Source organism: Trichomycterus rosablanca, chromosome 5, assembly GCF_030014385.1.
Source record: "Trichomycterus rosablanca isolate fTriRos1 chromosome 5, fTriRos1.hap1, whole genome shotgun sequence".
Lineage (NCBI taxonomy): Eukaryota > Metazoa > Chordata > Actinopteri > Siluriformes > Trichomycteridae > Trichomycterus > Trichomycterus rosablanca.
This window is the reverse complement of record NC_085992.1, coordinates 16541732-16553821: the sequence shown is the minus strand read 5'-3', so window position 1 is coordinate 16553821 and position 12090 is coordinate 16541732. Positions and strand designations below refer to the sequence as shown.

The window sequence follows — 12090 nt, the reverse complement described above, 5'->3', positions numbered from 1 at the left end:
TCTAATAGAGTGGACAGTGAGTGGACACGTGTTTAAAAACTCCAGCAGCATTGATGGTCTGGTCCACTTATACCAGGACAACACACACTAACACACCACCATGTCAGTGTCACTACAGTGCTGACAATGATCCACCACCTAAATAATACCTGCTCTGTGGTGGTCCTGACCATCAAAGAACAGCATGAAAGGGAGCTAACAAAGTATGTAGAGAAACAGATGGACTACAGTCAGTAGAAACAAGGAGGTGATTTTAATGTTATGGCTGATCAGTGTATATAACAGTTTATGTTTATATATATATATATATATATATATATATAAACAATATAAACAATTATGTTTCATAAATGTCATAATTCATCATTGTCATCTGGGGTTATTACAAAAAACTGGGAGTTACAATAATATTACTCTTCTGCCTGTGGCTTTAGCAAACCACCGTTTGATTCAGTTCTTTACTTTTTTGAAGGTAAAATTTGACATCCACCTGAAGTCACTGTGGATGTCAGTGATTAGATTAGATTACAGAGATGACACAAATTACATTGTACAACAAAATATACAACTGCTTGTTCAGACCTCCTGATGCTCATGGGAGGAAAATGTGATTAAATTGCATTAATCCCTTTACTTTACCTTTTATACAGAAATAGTATATTCTTATAAATAAAAAACAAATGCAAAAGTTTCTTCTACTAATAAGTGGAACCAAAGTTTCTTCCTGCTGCCTTCAGGTGGTCCAGCAACTAATTTCAAATGACTGCAGGCTTCCTTCTACCCTACCTATCATTAGTATTAAAGCAAATTATAAAACCTTACATGGTGCACCTGTCTAGAAATAGCTGCTGCTGGCTCATGAACTTTTATAGAGTTGATTTCAGCCAGCAAGAAGTATTTGCTAATTGGCTATAAGGACGTCACATAACTAACAGGAACTATGTTGAAGCATTTGAGACAAAGCAGAAATGACATCCTAAAGTTTTACTGTCATTAAGGACTGAACATACCTCGATTTTCTTTCCAGTGTGTCAGCTTGTGTCAGACTTTAGAACACTATAACCATTCAACGATTTACCAAAACTGTGTGTAATTTCTTAGAAAGATTATTTTCCTTCCTATAGTGAAATAGAGCTAAAAAGGTGAAAAGATTTTGAGTGATGTAAGTGAAAAAATTTAACTATAAACACATTTCAATGCTTCTTGGGTAAAATGCTGTTTTTGAGTTGACTTGTGAAGATCACAGCAGGTTTCTCAAAGAACGATCTCACTAGGGGTTTAACACAAGCGCTATCCAATTACTTGCCTCCCATATTGAGTAAGTACTTTGAAATTCAGTCTGTTGTTTTTGACTTGATAAAATCAAAAATGGAACACTGCATGTTGGATCTCAGTTAACATTCTTTTCATCAAAACATTCAAAATGAATCTTGTGTAAAAAATGTTTATCAGCCAAACATACAGTTAATGCACAGAGTTGGAAAATGCAAATAAAAAAATGCAGTGTTTCTTACATTTACTTTGACTTTTATTTGATTGCAGACAGGATGAACCTGATATATTTCATGTTTTATCTGCTCAACTTCATTTCATTTACTTATAAACTTCTATTCCTGCATTTCAGACCTGCAGCACATTCCAAAAAAAGTTGGGACAGGGGTAATTTATGGCTAGTAATGAGGTGAAAAAACTAAATAATGATGTCAACATGTCTTTGATGAGCAAAGATTATGTACCTCAAAGAAAAATTGGAAGGGATTTGCATATTTCTCCCTCTACAGTACATAATATCATTAAACGATTCAAGGAATCGGGAGGAATTTCAGTGCGTAAAGGCCAAGGGCGCAAGCCTAAGAACTGTGATCTTCATACCCTCAGACGGCACTGCATCAAGAACCGCCACTCAACAATAGCTAATATAACCACATGGGCAAGGGATTACTTTGGCAAACTACAATACAATAAAAAAAGCACTACAATACAGAGTAACATGCACAAATGCCACTTAAAACTTTACTGTGAAAAAAGAAGCCTTATGTTAACCATCAAGAAGCGGCATCGACTATAGGCTTGTAGGCATCTAGGATGGACCATCAAACAGTGGAAATGTGTATTGTGGTCAGACGAATCAGCATTCCAGGTCTTTTTGCAAAATTTAGAAAATTTCACTGAGATCTTAGAGCAACATATGCTGCCTTCAAGACGTCATCTTTTCCAGAAACGTCCATGCATTTTTCAACAAGAAAATGCCAAACAACATGATGCACACATTACAAAGGCATGGCTGTGGAAGAAGAGGGTACAGTTACTGGACTGGCCTGCCTGCAGTCCTGACCTGTCCCCAATAGAGAATGTGTGGAGAATTTTAAAATGAAAAATGCGACAATGACGACCCCGTACTGTTGCACATCTTAAGACGTGTTTGCAGGAAGAATGCACTGTACTCGTCAAAGTGTAGGTGATAAGATGCATACGGCATGCTGCCCACATGTCAGAGGGGGCGTGGGTTAGCTTTGTTCTCCTCAATCAGAGCAGGGATCGGCATTGGTGGAGAGGAAGCATGACACAATCGGGCAATTGGACACGCTAAAAAGGAGAAAAAGGGGAGAAAATGCATAAACTATATATACAGTGTATCACAAAAGTGAGTACACCCCTCACATTTCTGCAAATATTTCATTATATCTTTTCATGGGACAACACTATAGACATGAAACTTGGATATAACTTAGAGTAGTCAGTGTACAACTTGTATAGCAGTGTAGATTTACTGTCTTCTGAAAATAACTTAACACACAGCCATTAATGTCTAAATAGCTGCAACATAAGTGAGTACACCCCACAGTGAACATGTCCAAATTGTGCCCAAAGTGTCAATATTTTGTGTGACAATCATTATTATCCAGCACTGCCTTAACCCTCCTGGGCATGGAATTCACCAGAGCTGCACAGGTTGCTACTGGAATCCTCTTCCACTCCTCCATGATGACATCACGGAGCTGGTGGATGTTAGACACCTTGAACTCCTCCACCTTCCACTTGAGGATGCGCCACAGGTGCTCAATTGGGTTTAGTCCATCACCTTTACCTTCAGCTTCCTCAGCAAGGCAGTTGTCATCTTGGAGGTTGTGTTTGGGGTCGTTATCCTGTTGGAAAACTGCCATGAGGCCCAGTTTTCGAAGGGAGGGGATCATGCTCTGTTTCAGAATGTCACAGTACATGTTGGAATTCATGTTTCCCTCAATTAACTGCAGCTCCCCAGTGCCAGCAACACTCATGCAGCCCAAGACCATGATGCTACCACCACCATGCTTGACTGTAGGCAAGATACAGTTGTCTTGGTACTTCTCACCAGGGCGCCGCCACACATGCTGGACATCATCTGAGCCAAACAAGTTTATTTTGGTCTCGTCAGACCACAGGGCATTCCAGTAATCCATGTTCTTGGACTGCTTGTTTTCAGCAAACTGTTTGCAGGCTTTCTTGTGCGTCAGCTTCCCTCTGGGATGACGACCATGCAGACCGAGTTGATGCAGTGTGCGGCGTATGGTCTGAGCACTGACAGGCTGACCTCCCACGTCTTCAACCTCTGCAGCAATGCTGGCAGCACTCATTTGTCTATTTTTTAAAGCCAACCTCTGGATATGACGCCGAACACGTGGACTCAACTTCTTTGGTCGACCCTGGCGAAGCCTGTTCCGAGTGGAACCTGTCCTGGAAAACCGCTGTATGACCTTGACCACCATGCTGTAGCTCAGTTTCAGGGTGTTAGCAATCTTCTTATAGCCCAGGCCATCTTTGTGGAGAGCAACAATTCTATTTCTCACATCCTCAGAGAGTTCTTTGCCATGAGGTGCCATGTTGAATATACAGTGGCCAGTATGAGAGAATTGTACCCAAAACACCAAATTTAACAGCCCTGCTCCCCATTTACACCTGGGACCTTGACACATGACACCAGGGAGGGACAACGACACATTTGGGCACAATTTGGACATGTTCACTGTGGGGTGTACTCACTTATGTTGCCAGCCATTTAGACATTAATGGCTGTGTGTTGAGTTATTTTCAGAAGACAGTAAATCTACACTGCTATACAAGTTGTACACTGACTACTCTAAGTTATATCCAAGTTTCATGTCTATAGTGTTGTCCCATGAAAAGATATAATGAAATATTTGCAGAAATGTGAGGGGTGTACTCACTTTTGTGATACACTGTATATATATACTGTATATATATATATATATATATATATATATATATATATATAAACACCTCTTTGCTAAACACTTAAGCTGACATGTACTTACTAATGCTCTTATTTATTTATTGCATTCAAAAAAGCATTTACTCTAACAGAGTTTCAGCAGATTTGTATTCTTGGACTGTTGTCTACTTAAACTAGAGTAAGGTAATGTTCACTATGGAAGCACTTCTGTTTGTCGCTCTGGAGAAGAGCATCTGCTAAATGCCGAAAATGTAAATGTAGGAATAAAACCCCCACAACAAACCAGGTTTCCAAATTTACTGTGCTTTGACGTGAAAATTTAAATTCACATCGGTAATGGATAGTAACTTGTAAAGCTGTTGTACAGAGGTGATTTAAAATAGTAAAAGTGATTACTATAGCAGTGTGTGAGCTTTAACAGATTTAAGACCAGTAGCATAGCATACTTTCCACCATCAGAATGTCATTTTGTTGAGCACAATCACATAGCTAAGATTTTTCCCTAAATAAATTTTTTTTCGACCTTGGAAACAAATACTTTTCTTTGCTGCTGACTATATGTATATATGTTAGGGCTGTCAAACGATTAAAAATTTTAATCGCGATTAATCTCAGAATTTCATATAGTTAATCGCGATTAATCGCATTAAAAAAAATCTGTGTAAATGTTATAGAAAACAAGGATTTTTATGTGAAATGTTACAAATAAAATGGTGAACACATTTTATGCTAAATGTACTGATGTTAAAAACTGCTGGGACAAGAGAAAACTGTAAGGGAGTTTTATTCACTCACATACTAGGCAGTAAATGTCACATTGTAGTTTAGAATTTCTCCATCAGCAAACATTGTAGATCAGCGGTGCTTTAGGTGGGATAAGGCGTAGTTATTGTAACAGACTTTTCTGTGGTTGTATTGTGACAATGGTTTGATGGCCGTTTCTACACGAAGTGAGTGTGTTTTGACCCTTTGGGGCTTCCATAGTGCATGGACTAACGTGCTTGACTCAGCTTTCCGGTATTTGGTACCTTAACAGAATAAGTTAATAAAAGTGTTCTGCTCCCGACAACTTGTGAATATAGCGTGTATTTATTTCTTTATAAGTGCATCACTACAACGCTCGGTTACATTATGTTAACAAACCGCAAATGAAAAACGGTGGCAAGTCCGACATTAAAACGTTTGTTTTAACATAATGTTAACATAATGTAACCGAGCGTTGTAGTTCTACCAGTGAAGTCTCAACATTAACTAGAATTTGCGTTAACGGCACTATTATTTTTAATCGCGTTAAATTGAAATTGCGTTAATGCGTTATTATCGCGTTAACTTCGACAGCCCTAATATATATATATATATACTGTATATATATATATATATATATATATATATATATATATATATATATATATATATATATATATATATATATATATATATATGTATGTATATATATATAAGCTGCGTGACATTACTAACAGAGCACAGCCAAAAAAGCAGATATGGATTTTTTTTTTTGCCTCTTGTTGGATTTATTGGGATGTAAAGATAGCAAAGCCTGTTTTTTGTGCAACATTATGTGGTTGTGTCCAAATGACATAAATAATTAATAATTCTTATAATTCTTATTTAATAATTAAAAATTATTCTTATTTTAAAAAATATGTATATAAAAAATCATGATAAACACTTCAGCTTCTTTGCTATTTAAAGGCTAAGTTGGAACACCACCAATCTTGATTTATATACACACTAGCTTAAATAAAACATATCCCTTTGTTCAAGTTGTTCAATTCATAGGGCTTAACATTGGCCAATGGCCTCTGGAGGGTTAACATCTCGGGTTCAATATCGGCACATTAAAATGATAAATAAAGCTATGAAACTAATAGTCAGAAGCCTCGAGAACCCCTGTACTGCTGTAATCCCACTTTTATTAGGTGGCTTAACCCACACTGGTCCAGGTCATTATCTGGCTTCATGTACCGCAGCAGTTCTCAGCCTGATCAAATGATTGTTTAGAAGATGCTGGGAAATGAAGAAACTAGTGGGAGGATTGTTCATTTTGGCTTTGGTTTGAGCTTGGGCACACTAAAGCATATTAGTGACATAACTTCTGGTGGGGTGATTGCACTGGGATTATTGCAGTGTAGCTAATTAACATTGTAATTGGTCCCTTTATATCAGTACACATGCAAATTGTTATATAAGAAATATAATTCATTTTTAATCTGACAGAAGGTCTGTGGAGTTGAGGGTTAATTGCTTACTATATGTACACGCAGGTGTTATGTAACCTTATAAACATTATTAAAGTCCTTATACATTTATAATAATAATAATAAAAATTATTATTATTATTATTAATAAAAGTACAACCCTAAAACTACCCCTAAAAAATTGGGACAGCATGGAAAATGCAAATAATAAAAAAAAAACAGTTTATTTCTTACATTTGTTTTGATTTTCAGTTTGAACATGAAGTATTTTATGTTTTGTCTGGTAAACTTCATTTCATTTATTAATAAACATCCATTCCTGCATTTCAAACCTGCAACACATTCCAAAAAAATTTGGGACAGTAGAGCATTTATTTTTTGCATAGTTTTAAGTGGCATTTGTGCATGTAACTCTGTATTGTAGTGCTTGACAAAGGTTTGCCAAAGTAATCCCTCACCCATGTGGTTATATCAGCTATTGTTGAGTGGCGGTTCTTGATGCAGTTTACTCATTACTAGACCTAAGTTTCCCCCGTTCCAACTTTTTGGAATGCAGGCCTGAAATGCAGGAATTGAGGTATATTAGCAAATTAAAAGAAGTTAATCAGACAGAATATAATATGCCTTGTATTCAAACTGTCTGCAATCAAATAAAAGTCAAAGTAAATGTAAGGAACACTGCATTTTTATTTTATTTGCATTGTCCATACTGTTCCAACTTTTTCTGATTTGGGGTTGTAGTAGTAGCAGTAATACATCCTATTATTATTTGTGCTTTTGACCTAGAGCAAGCATATTCTAATACAGAAAAACAGAACACCCTATATAAAAATTATATTTAAAATAGGTCCTGGCTGCTGTCAGGATTTTTTGGATATGCTAAATCCTGTGCAGATATTAAATGTCATTCACACACATGCATGCCACTTCAGCATTATTGCTAAGCGTGACGGTTATGACACTTCACCGCCTAGAGCTGATAATAAAGTGTATGAGAACAGGCAGGTAAGGTCATTCTTCACTGTTTTAATGCTGTGGGCTAAATACTGTTCATGCCTGGCATGGGCCCTACTGGGATTTTTCCATTAGTGTCAAAAAGTTTTTGCTCTCTGCTTCTGATTAGACTGTACAATGGTGTAAGTCTCCAAAAATCTGATCTCACTACCCAGAACTACAGTAATGAATTTATTCAGTTTTACTTATTAATTTGATGGGTCAAGTGTCATAAAGATGCACTCCACCAATCCACATTTTGCTAGTTCTGAGAGGTGGGGGAAATCAAAGCACCATAGTAAACTCAAACAGACACATGCCAGTAAATGTAGAAATAAATCTTGCCCTTGTATTTTTTCAGATCTGGGCCTTTTATGCTTATTTCTTTTTTGTTTTTGACTTAATTAATTTTGATTCATTCTGTGGTCAGTCTTTACTATAGTGATAGACCTTATAAAGTCCCATGTGTTGCGTGAGATTAAAGCTAGTCTTTCAATTAAAAGGGGAAATTTAGCAACGTTCACTTATTGTCAGATATTGAAAGATAGGAAACACCCTGGACAGTAGTGGTGTGTGATACTGCACAATTTGGTATTGATCCGATACCAAGTAAATACAGGGCCAGTATCGCTGATACCAATACCAATACCGATACTTTTTAAAAATTAAGGTAGATGCATCATCAAATTGCTGAATCTGAAAGAATTTTCATGACATTTAAGTGTATCATTGTAATACATAAATTTTTTGTAAGTAGCTGCTCTCAGTAGGGTTGTAGATAAATTCAGTTGTTTAAAGCGGTCCGATTTCTTGTTTCTAGGTGCTTTACTTTCTTACAACGTTACCATCATGGAGTATCACCACAAGGCGACTAACGCATACCACATAGTTGTGCTTGCTGGGTGAATACATTTGTACATTTTTAATAGTGACCAAATATATGTGTCCTTGTACATTTAAAATAAAAAATCGATGCTATTCTGTTTACATTTATAAGCACAAAGTCAAAAGAAAAGAGCTCTCATTTACCAAAACACGGAATAAGAGCCTCACTGCATGCTCCGATTCATTTGCGTATGATGCGCAAAGTGCGTAAGGTGCGTCCGTACTTTACGTACATATAGTTTACACTATTATTTCCATGAAATCGCCCCTATTTCTGTATCTGCAAAGCAAAGTATTCAAAAACATACAATCTTTCAATGCCTACCAATGTACCGACGTCTGTTAGGATTTTAACAACATAACGTGACGGTACCACAACAAAACACAGCAGAGCAGGAGGGAAGGAGTAAGTTGTGCATGTAAGATGTGAGAGGAGCGGCGTCTGTACAGACACGGTCTTTACTTTCTGATGAAACGAGAGAGACGTGCTGAATGTAGCGGAGAAAAAGTAAAACTAAAGTATCGATCGCATCACACTAGTATCGATCGTACAGTGCCCCTGGGGCAGACAGGTTTAAGGGCCTTGCTCAAGTACCCAACAGTGGCTGCATAGCAGAGCCTGGATTTGAACCGCTTTCTTCCGGTTGATAGCCTACCCACTAGTTCTACCCACTAGGCTACTAGATAGTTCTACCCACTAGGCTACCACTGTCCCATTAAACACTATGCGAAAAGTACACGGATAATCTACTACTTGGGCAGCCATTTATGTGTGCAAACACAGCACACTTGCATACTAAAAGAGCTTACTTCTGTACCGGCCGAGCAGTGCGCACTGCCTCTAATTTAGTACCTACTGTTTAAGTATGCAATTTCGGACGCAGCCATCGTTTTTCATGGAACGTAAGATCATAAATATCACAGCGTCACCTGCAGCTGTGGAGCAGATGCGACAGGCAAAATGAAACCGCTGGAAGTATGCCAGTTTGTAAGCTCGTGAAGGCGCGTTTGGCTTTCGCGGGAAGTATGCAGGGACCTTTAATCTGACTGTGGGAGGAAACCAGAGTACCGAGAGGAAACCCACAGGAAATCAAAGCCAGGACATTCTTGCTGTGAGGTGACAGTGCTACCCACCGAGCTACCTTTTCACCCAAATTTAGCAACATTCAACGTTTTAACTACTGCCTAGGCCATTTGCCAGTGAATCTACACCAGCTGTTGCTGTTATACTTCATATACACCGACCAGGCCTAACATTATGACCACTGAGGTGAAGTGAATAACACTGATTATCTCTTCATCACGGCACCAGTGAGTGGGTGGGATATATTAGGCAGCAGGTTAACATTTTATCCTCAAAGTTGATGTGTTAAAAGCAAAAAAATGTGTAAGGATTTGAGTGAGTTTGACTCCAAAACTGCAGCTCTTGTGGGGTGTTCCCGGTCTGCAGTGGTCAGTATCTATCAAAAGTGGTCCAAGGAAGGAACAGTAGTAAACCGGCGACAGGGTCATGGGCGGCCAAGGCTCATTGATGCACTTGGGGATTAAAGGTGTGGTCCGATCCAACAGACGAGCTACTGTAGCTCAAATTGCTGAAGAAGTTAATGCTGGTTCTGATAGAAAGGTATCAGAATACACAGTGCATCACAGTTACAGGGCTGTTTTGGCAGCAAAAGCGGGACCGACATAATATTAGGAAGGTGGTCATAATGTTAGGCCTGATCGGTTTCCATATCTTTATTTTCCTAGACGTAAACCTACCTTCTAACAACATCCTCCCTCTCCTAACAAACTTTGCCCTGTCCTTTAATGATTGCACATGATTGTTCTAAAACCCAAGATAGAAAATGCTTTGGATCTGATCCTTGGTTGTCCATACTCAGCTCAAAATAATACCACCTTATTGTTTGGACCATCGGTTTATTCCCTGCTCTGTCAGTCCTTTTTATGATCAATCGTACATATTTCTGCCACTCAACACAACCTCCACTTCCTCTACCTGCCTGTCTTCCAACATTACTTGTTTTCTACCCTCTCTCCCTGAGGCCAAGTGTTCGTATTATGCCGCTTGGCTGTCAGATGCAGTGTGCAGCAACAGACCAAAATTCAAGTAGAATTTAAAGAGGAATTCAAGAACATTCAAACTTGATGTTTATATACATTTTTTGGCCTTCTGTCAAAGTTCTCTTTAAATGCATAAACATACAGTACTTAGAGCTAGTAGCTGGCGGAGCTGCTTCCAGCTGCTCTTTTGTTTCTTCTCAAGTCTGTTCCTTTATTTTCAGTGTTTTCTGGCAATCACGTTCAGTGTCGTGCAGTATTTCTACTTCAGTAATACAGTCACCTGTCTTTGGTTCAAACTAATTTCTCAAGTTTTGTTATTATGGTCATTTGGCTTTTGAGCTCTGACTGGTTAGGTCTTCTGCACTTGGGTTCATCCTTTAATACTTCAGGTGCAGTGTTACACCTGGTACCTCTGGTGCTCACCACCCTGTGACAAGCTGCCCAGCTTCCCTGCTGCCAATGCATCAGTCTAGTTTAGTTCATAATACGAAATAATTGTCCCGTTCTTGTTGTTGGTGCACCTAGAGTAATATGTGAGCAATGGCAATGACCAAGTGCCAGTAATACATGTTGCTAATTGAAAACCAACAAGGTGGCCGAGTGGTTAAGGCGTTGGACTGCTAATCCATTGTGCCCTGCATGTGTGGGTTCATATCCCATCCTTGTCGAAATAAAAGCTTTGAAGGGAAGGTAGCCTAGTGGGTAGAGCTTTGGGCTATCAACCGAAAGGTTGAGAATTGAGCAAGGCCCTTAACCCTTTATGCAGTTGACCATGCGCTCTGACTCCAGCTTCTAAACAAGCTGGAATATGTGAAGAAAGAATTTAGTTGTACTGTACATCTGTAAATGTACACCGATCAACCATAACATTAAGACCACCTCCTTGTTTCTACACTCACTGTCCATTTTATCAGCTCCACTTACCATATAGAAGCACTTTGTAGTTCTACAATTACTGACTGTAGTCCATCTGTTTCTCTGCATGCTTTGTTAGCCCCCTTTCATGCTGTTCTTCAATGGTCAGGACTCTCCCAGGACCACTACAGAGCAGGTATTATTTAGGTGGTGGATCATTCTCAGCACTGCAGTGACACTGACATGATGGTGGTGTGTTAGTGTGTGTTGTGCTGGTATAAGAGTGGATAAGACACAGCAGCGCTGATGGAGTTTTTAAACACCTCACTGTCCCTGCTGGACTGAGAATAGTCCACCAACCAAAAATATCCAGCCAACAGGTGGGCGGCGTCCTGTGACCACTGATGAAGGTCTAGAAGATGACCAACTCAAACAGCAGCAATAGATGAGCGATCGTCTCTGACTTTACATCTACAAGGTGGACCAACTAGGTAGGAGTGTCTTCAGCCGCGCTGCTGTCTGATCCACTCATACCAGCACAACACACTAACACACCACCACCATGTCATAGTCACTGCAGTGCTGAGAATCATCCACCACCTAAATAATACCTGCTAGGGGTCCTGACCATTGAAGAACAGGGTGAAAGCAGGCCAAAAAAAGTATGTAGAGAAACAGATGGACTACAGTCAGTAATGGTAGAACTACAAAGTGCTTTTAATGTTATGACTGATCAGTGTATATATGACAAATAAAGGCATTCGTCTTTATTCATTCCAACATCAGCCAGACATGTGCAAGTGTTACAAACCAGCTATTGCTTTGTACATTTTTGGGGGTGGT

General features: G+C 38.9%; 1 non-coding gene across 1 annotated transcript; it reads left to right on the top strand.

The window, feature by feature from the left end:
* Positions 1-10978: 10978 nt before the first annotated feature.
* Positions 10979-11060, top strand: trnas-gcu (transfer RNA serine (anticodon GCU)). The gene has a single exon. It is a non-coding gene; the product is annotated as a tRNA-Ser (tRNA).
* The last annotated feature ends 1030 nt before the right edge of the window (positions 11061-12090 follow it).